This window comes from Miniopterus natalensis, chromosome 7 (assembly GCF_054644295.1).
Source record: "Miniopterus natalensis isolate mMinNat1 chromosome 7, mMinNat1.hap1, whole genome shotgun sequence".
NCBI classification, from domain to species: Eukaryota; Metazoa; Chordata; class Mammalia; order Chiroptera; family Miniopteridae; genus Miniopterus; species Miniopterus natalensis.
Window position 1 is genome coordinate 20098302 of NC_142087.1, and position 13597 is coordinate 20111898.

The window sequence follows — 13597 nt, forward strand, 5'->3', positions numbered from 1 at the left end:
ATCTCAAGTAGCAACCCAAATGCATCAGCAAAATAGGTATGATGAGAAATTGTCAGAGAAATTCAAAGTCAAAGTTAACATTTACAAAGATTTTCAGTATTTAAAAAGACCTGAGAATTCCGTATTCCGTAGGCCTGCATCGTTAACTATACTCCCCAAACATCTGCTTGCATATTTTGTTAAATCGAATTGAAGCAAAAAGGTCAACTATCTGGACATTTAGGCATAGCTTTCCATTATTTTTCCAAGTTTCTTATGAAAATCATGTCACCCATGCAGACGTGGAGGACCATTTACCTTATTCTTGATTCCATAGTAGTTGTATGTTAATATATTTACATACATCCTGAACCCCACATGACAGTGTCACAATTTTGCTTTAAATAGTTTTATGTATTGTAAAGAAATGAAGAGGAAAACCATATTTAAAATTTATTTACCTATATATATTACTTACATATATTTGCCACTTTGGGTGCTTTTTATTTATTCCTGAAGATTCAATTATTTCATCTTGTATCATTTCCTCTCAGCCTGAAGAGCTTTCTTTGGGATTGCTGTGTAAAGGTCTACGGGACAAAATACTCTTAGTTTTATGCTTTGAACATGTTTCTGTTTTATCTTTATTCCTGAATGATTTTTTTTTCTGGATACAGACTTCTAGGGTGACATATTTGTTATCTATCAAGATTTTAATAATGTTTGTTCACTTCTTGTCCCCACAGTGGTCATTCAATCATGGTTTGTCTGTTGGTGATATCTTGTTTTACCCTATCAGCTTTCAGTACTTTTTTTCTCTATTTTTGGGTTTTAGCACTTACACAAGGTGAATCAAGGTATATTTTTCTTTGTATTTATTGCATTTGGGCTTTGCTGAACTTTTTCAATCTGTAAATTCCTATCTTTCACCAAATTTGGCAACAGTTTGGCCATTATTCTTTAAATATCTTCTGTTCCACTGTCTCTTCTCCTTCTGGGACTCCAATGACTTGTATGGTAGACTGTTTTTGTTTTTTTTATTGCCCCACTCTACTCTACATTATTTTCAATAATTTTATTCAACGTACATCTTCAATGTTGTAATCAGATACAAATAAATTGGTTTTCTCAACCTTAGTTACTTTAGCATTCTCTGTGAAAGAAACCCAATTATACAGGTTGTTTGTTTTCAAAAAAAATACTGTTCAACTATCCAACAAGTACGTGCCATATGTAAATCCCCCTTGTGTTTGATTAGCTAAAGCACCATTTTACTCGTGAATGATGTATCTATCTCAGTATTTATTGACTATTCCAAACCAAACAGCTTTGTCCACTGACAATGATCTAGCTTCCACTGATAGGTAAATATTCCAGTCTTACTGTAGCTCTGAGCAGTGCCTCCTTTAAGTGGAATTCCCTTCTGCTCCAGCATCATTAAGCTTTTTGTTTCTGTCCCTTTTAAGGACTTGGTTGCATTTCTACTATGGAAACCATAGTGCAGTTCTAAGGAGCCTTGCCCTTTTAGAAAAGTTGTTCTTCAAATATATTGCCAAAACCCAGGCCTTCTTTGAACATTTATATTGTCTCACAGCTCTATTTAGAACAAGCTGTAAGACCTCTCTGTTCTGAGCAAGACTTAAGGACTCATTCTTACCATCACATTAGCAAATACCCTGGAAGCCAGCCATTTGGAGGAACCCAAGTTGAACAACTAAGCCTAAAGGCTTGGTAGAGTCCCAACACTGACCTTTTAGTCTCCCTTTCTTTCTTTTCTTTTTCTTAAGAAAATAGAAGAATGGCTGCTTATTATTGATTGTAATGTGTATCAACTTCTGAAATCCAGCAGCTGAGCATTAAAGTTGTTTTACTGAGCATTTGCTTTTGTTGAATTAAGTCCAGGTCTCCTCATTTCCCAGGGCATAAAATCTTGGTTAAATTCCATGGGAAAGGATTATATTCTGGGTATATAAACATCCAGCCAAATACTTGTAGAATTCAGAGAGATCATACATTTTTAACAGTGACTCAATTCAAACACATGCATGTGGATTAAACCTCTTCTTCAAGGAAGCATATTTTGTTAATAGTTTTGAAAATGACTTTTCCTAGCCTGATTCAAAGCTCTCTCATTCTTCAGAATAAAATATACCTTAAATTCAGGTGGGAGAATTAGCATCATCCCTAAAGAACTTGCTTAGAGAGAGAGGCAATTAAGCTCTAGAAAGCACAAGAGGAGCAGCAGGATCAGTAGGTAAATTATAGTGAGATTTGGTATGTGTGAGGTTAATGGAATTTTTTTAAAGTAAACCGTTGCTTACAATCGCACATTGTTTTCATTTTGAGTTATTTTGGTTAAAAACAGAAACCAAAATTTAAACAAACAGTCTGCTTCATGTAGAATAAACATGTAACGTAATTTGCACATTGTTGGTTGCTTGTTTTGGAAATCATTGTGGTGAAATGGAAATAGTCACGTGGGCTGCTGAGCCAGGTTGATGTGGATTTGAATACTGGTTAGCTCCGTGCCTTTGGACAAGTCACTTAACTCCCTGAGCCACAAGTTCCTTTCCTATAAACTAGAAACAATTGTATCTGTCTTTTAGGGTGGGTTAGGGGTTTGAGATTCAACCAGCACCCAGTGTGTCTTCGATAAATACTATTGTATTGGTAATAGACAAGACCAGAAAATGAAAGCATTTTGCTTAGGCCTAATAATTTCTAGGTTATGTTGTTTTCATGTCGCAGGATTGAGACAACTGAGGCTATATTTTAAAATCTTTATTTTAAAATGCATAAGCCATAAGTACATATGTTAATGAATTTATTAGTAACCATCACTGAATATATCGACTCTATAAAAACTTTTAAAAACTTTGTTATGGCGTTATAACATGCGTATAAAAGATTATACTGATAATAAGTGTAAGAACAAAATAATTTTCACCAACTGAAAAAACTCTTGTAAGCATTGTCCAGATCAAGAAATAGGACATTCCTAAATTATATAAATACCTAATTACTGGGTTATACACCTGAAACTAATATAATATAATATTGTACATGAACTGTAATTGGAAAAATAAAAAAAATATTGAGAAGAAAAAGAACTAGGCACTGCCCAGAACACCCAGGTGCTCCCTCACCTGACTTCTCAGACATTCCATTGCTTATCCACGTTTTTTAAACTTAGTGTATATGAAACACACAGTATGTACTTTCTTATGTCTCCCTGCTTCAGCTCCGCATCATGTTCGTGATATTCATTTTTAAAAACTGACTTATTATTGAAAATGTCAAGTGTCCACAGAGGGAGAGGAAGTACGATGAACCCTGATGTGTCTTCTACCTGTTTAAAACCCTCTGAACTCATAAGGACTTTCTTTCATCAAATTACCCACCTGATTCCCTGCGGCCCCAGAAGCACGGGATGATTTTCCCCAAATAGGCTATCATTTCATCCAGAAGTATTTCAGTATGTATCTTCACAAGAAAAGGATTCTTCTGTCATAACTAAAAATTGAACAGTAATTACATAATATCAACATCCTGTCAGGAATCAACATTTCCCCATTGTCTCGGGAGCGATGTTTTTCCAGTTGGATTGCTCACCAGAGTGTCTGAATAAAGGGTGCACAAAGCTCCTTTTAAATGCCAAGCCAGGTTGGGAGCTGTGCCCTATTTGTAGGTGGTGAGTGCTGGAGTAGGGGTGTGGTTCTTTGTGTCATGTACGAAGAGGGAAAAGTTCTGTGTATTTTCAAAATAGCTGTTGTTGGGGTTTAAAATACCTTAAAATCCTAAAAATTCAGATAGTCTTCTTAACCTCCTGACGCTTTGTGGTGCGGCTTACCTCAAATCCCTTTTTTCCCATTGGAGGTGAACTTTTAGCCTGAACTATCTTTTTGCTGCTTTACTCCTTTGATTTACCTGCTAAGTGACAAGCCCGATGGGTGATCTTAGCTCAGCTTGTCTGAAGAAGTTCACCACTGAGGCCTGAGGATGTTTCTTGAAAGGAGTTACATAGAGAAAGCCGAAGTTTCCTCACCCTCAAATTCTCACTTTGGCCAGCGGGGCTGGAGAGAGTGACTTTAAGAGTATAACCAAAAATCTTGACCCAGTTGGGTGTTTGGTCAAATGATTTTTCTTTTCTACTTGACCTTATTTTCAAGCTGCTAATATCCCTCATCACAGAAAACATTTAATTGATATGTCAATGTAATATCTCCCTGTCTTTTCCAGCTTAAAGCTTCAGGTGACTATTGTTTTCTTAAGTTTCTGCTTCCTTACCTGTGACCTGTGCAAGAGTTTTGTTCTTTGTTGTTTCCATCATAAGATGGCACCTGGGAGCAGGAGGAGGGGCATCTGGTCCTTTCATTGGTCATTGCTGATAGCGGGCTCTGATACTGTTTGATGTCCAGCCAGGTCTTCTGTGGTCACTGAGGGTTTGATGTCTTTGGGAGGTCATCCTGGCACCCCACTTGATGACCTTCAGCACTGCCTCTAGCCACAAGCTCACCACCCGCTGAGGACTCCTTGGCCCACACCCAGACCTTCTTCTGTCCGATTCTCCTGTAGCCTTCCTGGAAACTGTGCGTGCCTGGCTGCTTTCTGTGCACCCTCTGTGGTATGCTTCTCTGCCAGGCCATCCTGAAGCCTGGTTTCCTCCCTCTCCTGTGGCATTGCATTGTGCCTGGGTCATACGGAGCACACGGTCATGGTCATGGCCGAGCTCAGGCCACACACATGCAGAGAGGTAGGGACCAGTATCTGTGATTTTGTAATCCTTGAACCATAGTTGAGCACTTTTCCGTTATCTTCTGGCTTTTCTTTTTTCTGGGGGGGTGTGGTTACCAGGATTCTTTGAGCTCTTTCCTCCCTATCTCCTTTACATCGTAACTGCCTCCTTTCTCCGTGGCTTGTTGCAAAATTCTATGCTTTTCAGTGTTTCAGGATTGACTCAGTGCCTTCCTTTATATTACACAGGTAATGCTGAACATTCTTGTTGTCACATTATGGAAAAATAATAAGAAACAAACAAAATTAATTTTACAATGTTTTTATTTAGCCCAATCCATCCAAAATATTATCATTTCAACATATGATTAATATAAAAATTATTGATATATTTTACATTCTTTTTTGGGTGTATAGGTCCTTTGAATTCTGGTGTATATATTTTACACTTACAACACATCTCAGTTTGGAGCAGCCTCATTTCATGACTAGTGGCTGTCAGTGGGAAGCTCAGGTCTGGGTGATCCAATGTCCTGTTAGGGAAAGCCCCCAGATCATTTTGAAAGAAAATCAAAAGAAATAAACGAAATTCTTTGAATGGTGCAGTTTTGGCTGCCCACCTTAGCTTGTATTCCTAGTGAGTACATTCTAGTTCTGTAAGAGCAAATCCTCAATTCTGCCTCCCGCCTCCTCAACACACACATAATTTCAAATTGCTTTTTAGTTTAAGATCTCAGTAAAAGTGGTAACTGTGAGACTTGAATGAAGCACAGCCCAAAGATGTAGGAGTGAGAGTCAGAAATGGTCACTTTGACTATAACTCACAAAAAATTAAAATAACCTTTGGGATTCGTACACTTCCTGAAACAACCCACTCAAAAAGATGACATCAATGCAAGGATAGGGCCAGAGTGACTCCAATCTTATCTGAAAATATGTCTATAATGTTATATAATAAGGGCATATGGAAGTGATAATTCTAATTAAATGTATTCTAATATTGTGAACAAATCTGAGTCTGCTACATTCTTTATGAGTGAGGTGTTATTCTAATGACAAACTGTTGGAGATTTAGAAAAATAAAAGAACAGGTGAATCACAGTTGGCCCATAGTTCTGCCTCAGCAAGAGCATAATAGGTTTAACAACCAGCATTGATGGTTGATGCCAGTGACCATTCTTCCTACCCACACATCCACTCAGTCACCAGATCTGGTGAACTATGCCCCTTTAGGACCGGTCTGCCCCACTGTCCACCTGGGCCCCCAGAATGGCCTCCTAGCATGTCTCTCTGCCTTCTGTTTGCATCCCTAACTCCACATTATAACTCTAGACATGCTTCACCAATGCCGGGTGCAGAAGATCAGGTTTTTTCCTGAGCCCATTACAGACTAATACTTTAATGAAACATAATACAAATGAATTACTAGAAAATTAAAGGCAAAACTCAGACGTGAAAAATGTGAGTCCATTTAAAAACATTTATTCGTTTAAATAGACCTGAAATTGCTCTCTCCACTTGTTATGAAAGTTTCTGAATGTCTACTCTCATTTCTGTGCTTACTTCCTTTGGACTGGTGAAACAAGCTGACGTACTCTGGGTAGCAGTGCTCTAGATCTGCAGGGTGCAGTACTACAGACACTACCCATGTGGCCCTTTAAACTTACATTTCAATTAATTGAAATTAAGTTGATTAAAAATTCACTTTCTCATTTGTCACATTTTAGGTGCTCAATAGCCCCTTGAGACTAGTGGTCACTGCACGGACATTGCAGATATAGAGTGTTTCCAGCCTCTTGGACAGTTCTGTTTGCAATGCTGCTGTGTCTTCTTGCTACTCAAAGTGTGGTTCCTGGACCAGGAGCACTGGTTTCACATTGGACCTTGTTAGAAATGCCACAATCTTAGGCTCAAACCTGTTGGAACAGAACCTGCATTTTAGTGAGTTTCCCAGGTGGTTCATATGCACTTCAAACTTAGAAGCCCTTCTCCAGGGTATTTCCAGGGTCATCTCAAACCCAAATCTGATGAATCACCTCTTTAATCTCCACATAGCTGTCTAGACCAACTCTGTCCAAAATGGTAAGCACTAGCTACATGAGGCTATTTAAATTAATTAAAATTAAATAAAATAGAAAATTATTTCTTCAGTCCCACCGGCCACATTTCAAGTACTTACTAGTTACATGTGGCTAATGGCTACTATATGGGGCAGTAGATATAGAACATTTTCTTCACTGAAAACAGTTCGATTGGACAGTGCTGATCTAGACTCTAGGTTGGCACCCAGAGCTCAGCATCATCTAGCCCCTGCCTCCTTCTAAAATGTCACACCCCATGGTGCCCCATGTTGGCCCTTCTCTTTAACAGGAATGACCGTGTAATTTAGGGCCTGTGCACCTTCACACCTGCTGTTCCTTTGTCTTGAACACAATTTGTTCTCTTTCCCCTTTCCCGCTCTCCCTTCCATATTCTTCTGTTAATCTGTATGTCAGAATTCATCCAGGGCCAGCTGCTCCAAAAAGCTTTTCTAGAAACTATTCATACCCTCCCTGTCAGACACACAGACAAACATGCACAGACAGTTTAGATTGCCCCCTTTCATTACTTAGGTCCCCTACCTATCTACATTCTTTGTTGTTGCTGATTTAGCCTCTCCCTTCGGGTCGGCTTTTCTCAGTCTCAGCCCTCTTAACATTTTGGGGCAGGTAATTCTTTGTTAGGAAAGTAGGTAGCTATCCTGTGCATTGTAGGATATTTAGCAACATCTTTTACCTCTACCCACTGGATGCCAGTAACACTTTTAGTTGTGACCACCGAAAATGTTCCCAGAAATTGTGACATGTCTCCTGGGGGACAAAATCACCAGTGATTGAAAACAACTGCTTTAGACCTATATACCCTATAAGGGAAGTCTCTCAGGGTCTCTGAGACCCTTTGAATCTGTAGCTCTTTAAACAGTTTCTGCATACAGTTGGTACTGTGTTGGCTCAAATATTGAATGAATGAAAATCTGTCATCATCAGGTGTTTCCTTTCCTTTCTTCCTTCCTTTGTTTCTTTCTTCTTTCTTTCATTTTGCTCTTTTGCACAGTAAGCAACATGTTCTCATGTCTAATTTGATTTCCTGAGTGGACAGTCACTGGTAAGACGTGTGTCCCATGGCCAGTTGGTTTGGTTGGCTGATCTACAGTAGATGCATGGACAAAATCATCAGCCTCCTAAACTGAAAACGGGCTGCGAGTGAATCGGGGGTGACACCTCCCGTAATGCTGTTTTATTATCTAACTATGAGTGAGAGTTGCCGAATCTATCAGTTTTTCAGCTAGCTCTCAGCACAGGGTTTTAGAATTTGTAGGAAACCCAAGATGATGCATTCCAGTCTCCTCATTTTATCTACACGTGGACGCTTTTGTTAGGTCCTACTCCAGTCATCATTGGGGCTCCATCATTTACAGCCAGTCAAATGCAGAGCTGAAGGACTGTGATGCTCACGATCTAAAAGCCCTAAGCTCTGTAGTCTGCTGCTCTCTGCTGCCCACCAGGAGGCCCCCTGGCATGAGAGCAATGTTGTGGGATGGTGGCCCAGCTAAGCTCTATAGTAGTACTCTTCCAGCCAAGTATAATGCACCGAGAAGTTATATGCCAGGTCTGCAGCAGCTTTGGGGTGTGTTTTCTGCTTTGTTCTTCTTTCTAGAATCCTCTCAGAGGACTGATCCCCACTGTCCACATTCTGAAAACCTGGACCTCGTAACGTTAGTCCTTCATGCTGCCCAGAGGTCTCGCACGTGTCTATGCCAAGCTCTAACTGTCAAGGCATTGCCATTCTCTTGTTTTGGACTGGCATTCCAGTGGTGAAGTCCTCTCCCCTGTCTCGGTTCAGCAGCTTTGCCACTGCCTTCCAAGAGCTTGGTCCACCTTGGTTCCAGCGGCATGGCCTGATACCCTTCCAGTAGCTTGTGCTGGCGTCTCACTGTGACTCTGCCGCAGTGCTGTGATTTAGGCTCCAAATGGAAATGGGTATACATTTCTTTGTTACGTGTTTAGTAAAATACACATAATATAAAATTTACTGCCTTTGCCTTAAGTTCAGTGGCATTAAATACATTCACATTGTTGTGCAACCATCTCCACCATCGGTCTTCAGGATCCTTTTCATTTTCCACAACTGAAACTCTGAACCCATTAAGCAATAACCCCCAAGACCCTCTCTGACCAACCCCTGGCAACCACCATTCTACTTCCTTTTTTTTTTTATTAATTTCCTTTTCTCTCACTCTCCAGCCTCTAGAACTGCCATTCTACTCTTCAGTTTCTATTAGTTTGGCTTTTCTTTTCTTTTTTTTTTTAAGGTTCCATGTGTAAGTAAGACTGTGCAATATTTGTCTTTCTGTGTCTGGCTTATTTCACTTGCCATAATGTCCTTTAGGTTCATTCACATTGTCACAAATGGCAGGATTCCCTTCTTTATTCAGACTGAATAATAGTGTATATGTGTGTGCGTGTGTATAAAACATTTTCTTTTATCCATCCCTCTGTCAATGAACTTTAGGTTGTTTCCATATCTTGGTTACTGTGGAAAGTGTTGCAATGAGCATGGGATGCGGGTATTGCTTCAGGACCCAAAGGGAATAAATCTCTGTCTTGAGGGAATATGTATACATTTCTTCACTGCTAAAGGTGGGTTCCCTTTCCCACTCCAGGAGATGCCCACCCCAGCCCAGCACACTCTGGGCCTGGCCATCTGATTTTCGCTTCCTTTGTGACTCAGCCTCATGGTCAGTTAGATGGACTGAGACAGTGAGCCCCAGGTCACCTTGGACGCTGGTAATCACAGAGTCATGGCGTTTTGTTACAGATTTTCATTAGCCCCATCAAATATTTGTCAAGTACCCACTCTGTTCTAGCCCCTGTTGATACAGTTAAGATGTCGTCATGTGCTTCAAGCTGTTGGTCATCTAGTGGGAACAGAAATGAAGCAATAACATGATTAAGCATAGTAGGGAATGAATATACAAAGTGATATGGTAACACAGATAAGGGGCGAGTCAGAGAATGATGGTAAGAATAAGTCCTTTTTTATATCAGGGACCATCCTGGTCATTTTTTATATAGTTTACATGTCTTTAAATCTCTCAACCATTTGGTTAGGTGGCCGGGTATCTGAGATAGGGGAATCCCCTTTAAGAAACTGATGCCTGGCTGAGCTTTGTTCTTTCATTTTTTTTAAAAGTTTTAATTGATATATAAAATCCAATTAAAAAAGTATACAGTTCCTGAGAGTATAGCTCAGTGAATTTTCACAACCTGAGCACAACCATGTAACCTGTACTTTGATGCCCAGGTTAAGAGAGAGGACAGTCTCAGCACCCCAGAGGTCCTCACCCCCCAGCCTTACCCTCCTCCCACAGCCCTGCTTCCTTCCAGATGCTGCCGCCCCTCCCTCCAAGGGAAATCGCCTGACTTCAACAGCGTAGATGATCTGGGCTGTTTTGTGCTTTAAGTCATTGGAATCATACGGCATGCACTCTTTTTTATCTAGGTTCTTTCACTTAACATAGTATTTGTAAGACTCACCCACATTGTCACACGCGGTTGTAATTCTCCTTGCTTTATAATATTCCATAGTGTAATGTCCAACCTTCATTTACCATTCTACTGTAATGGGCATTTGGATAGTTTCCAGTTTTGACCTATTTTCAGTAGCTTGCTGTGGATTTTCTAATGCACATCTATATTCCACATAAGAAAGCGCGTCTGCTGGCGTGTGCCTCAGAGTGAAATTACTGTTAGTTGTAAGCAGTCATGAGCTTGGGTGCTGAGTGGGGCCAAGATGCACACAGTCAGCTCAGGAGCTGGCGGGAGCCGGCTTGGCACACTATCTGGCACACGGGTGGCTACAGGCAGTGCATCTGTGCCATTTTGATACCACCAGCCCGTTTTCCAAAGTGATTTCACACAGTGCTGCATCTTGAGCAAATGAGGGTAGCCAGAGAGTTAAAGGAAAAAAAAAAAAGGCTGGAAAGAGTGTTCTAGAAATATGCAGCGTATGACTGTCAGAATTGGTTGTTACGGGTTTGGCCATGTGCATGAATTTGAAACCCTGCCATGGGTTCGCCTTGCTTATTTTTGCCTGAAATTTCCAGCCACCCGTGGCATGTAGCTTCGCCCTTTCTGAACAAGTCCTTTCCTGCGCAGCACCCCTGAAAGGTCAACTGTCAAATGTCCGCACCCTATTAAATACTCTCCTTAGGGCCGGATGTAATCTTCCAAATGCTCCTCTGTTCAAACACGCGCATGTGCTCCTTGTCACAGGAGATCTAGTGAACATGAACATTTGTGTTTGAAAATCCAGATTTCTTTTTTTGGCCTCAGTTGTCTTTGTTTTGATTTTGTTGATCTGGCAACAATTGATAAGTTGTTTTGGAGTAGAGGATTACTAGATTAAAAACAGTATTTTACTAAAAACAGGCCTCTTGGCCGGTTACTGTTGTCTCAAGAGACAATATGAGTGTCTGTTTCTGTTGACTTCAGTGTTAGGCACCATCCAGAACATAATGCTGACTGGATTAACCCATTTTTGTTTAGGATATTAGGGTTCGAATTTAGTTTTCCCTTTGTTTGGATGGGCATGTGGAGGGCTCAGAATCAAGTGGTAAATGTGCTGGCTGAGAAGTGATTTCCGAGGTAATCACTTACCAAGGTCATTTTCCCTAAAGGTAGCACAGCCTGATTTGTGTCTAACTTCTTTTTGGGTTATGGGGTTGTTTATTAGACAGTTTTGAATATATGTCCTATATATGATTTTTTGGGGAAGTATTAAGGTAATTTTATAGCCTTTATTCCAATCATGTAGAAATATAAGTGGAGTTTTGAGAAAATGAACATATTATTTGCGATATATTAATTCATATGATACATTTAATTGATAAACCATGCTGCAAAATTACTGAATTGGGTGAATAATATTGAAGGTACGTATAGATAAGATCTAGAAGTGTAATAAAATTATAACATAATAAAGTAGAGGTTGATTCTAAAATGTAAGAATATTCTAACATTAGAAACTTATTAAATATATTTACTGCCTCAACAGATAAAAGGAGGGAAACCAGATGATCATACTGATAAAGTCACAAAAAGACGTGATAAAATTTAACATCTATTCCTAATAATTTTAAAAACATTTTACAAATTAAGAATAGTAAGCTATTATCTCAAACCAACAACCGACATACATGGTAGTAACATTCTGGGGCATTCCCATTACATTGAGAAGCCAAAGTTTTTCACTATCATTCAGTGAACACCATTCAATAAAATGAAATAAGCCCTGCTAATATTAGCAAAGAGAAGCCATTTAACAATTTGCGTATGACATGATTGTCTACCCTAAAAACAAGATCAACTAAAAACATTAATCCTCATATGAGTTCAATATGGAGAATATTTACTAAATAGGTTTAAGAAATGAGAAGTTTCCTTATGTTTAGTAATCAGTTTGTAAAAATGACATTTAAAACAGCAACCCACAATATTTATTTAATAAATAAATAACTTTATTTTTTTAAAACCTTATGAAGTGTATAGTGTTCATATAGCTTTAAAAACTTGAAACCTTCTCAACGCTATCAAAATAGTTATAAATAGAAATAAATTTCTATATATTTTATTTTACTTATTTTTATTATTATTATATATATATCTTTATTGATTTCAGAGAGAGGAAGGGAGAGGGATAGAGAGATAGAAACATCAATGATGAGAGAGTCACTGATCGGCTGCCTCCTGCACGCTTCCTGCTGGGGATCGAGCCTGCAACCTGGGCATGTGCCCTGCCCGGGAATCGAACCCCCATCTCCTGGATCCTAGGTCAGTGCTCACCCCCTGAGCCACGCCCGGCCGGGCTCCATGTAATATTTTAAAGGTACACTTTATTCCCAAATTAAACGAACACAAATTCAGTCAAAGCTAGAAATTTTTTTCAAATTTGGGAAATAAGTTAATCTGAAATTTTTTTGAAGAAAGTACTTGAGAAACACTAAGAGGGTATTTTGCCAATCAAAATTTCAAACATAATATAAGATAACTAATACAAGTATTTTATTGACATGGAAAGCAGCGTATCAGTAAAGCTGAACAAAAAGTTCATGAGCACACATAGCTATAAAAAAGAAATTATCTAATAAGGGGTCAAATTGGTTGGTCAAGAGTGGATTATTTGATAAGTGGCAGAATCTATGAAAGGAAAGTAAACATAAATTTGACAGCATTATTAAAAAATGCTTCCACATAAAACAGTTCACACATCAAAAGACAAAAGGCAAAGGCAAAGCAAAACAAAGCTATTAGGAACAATTTTTTGCAAACTAGGTGACATTTAGAGGCTTTCGATGCTTATTCCATAACTAGAATATCAGACAAACAGAAAAATGGGCAAATAATATGAATGGGCAGTTAAAAACAAAGAAAAATAGAATGAAAAGAAATACAAATATAAGAAAATAATTAACTTTACTAGTAATCAAAGAAAGACAAATTGAAAGAATAATTATTTTCACCCATAAAGTTGTCTTTTTCCTAAAACAAAGAGATCAGTGGTTGACAGTGGTGAGAGTCAATACCACTCGAAGCTATTTTACAGAGAATTTAAATTGGTTCAGCTTCTCTGAGTAGCTGTGGCATATTTATCAAAAGCATAAAAGGCCTCAAGTCCTTTGACCCAACAGTTTCACTTTTAATGCATTATGCTAAAGAAATTATGAGAGTGAGCAGAAATTACAAAGAAGTTCATCAGGCTGTATTGATCAAGAGCATAACAAATTGGAAACTAAACTGTAAATATTAAAACAATAGGCAATCAGTTGAAAAATTATGATATATGT

At 38.9% G+C, this 13597-nt stretch overlaps 1 protein-coding gene across 1 annotated transcript in view; it reads left to right on the top strand.

The window, feature by feature from the left end:
- PLCB1 (phospholipase C beta 1) overlaps positions 1–13597 on the top strand; it is a 531624-nt gene that overhangs the window by 73859 nt on the left and 444168 nt on the right. The window lies entirely within an intron of this gene.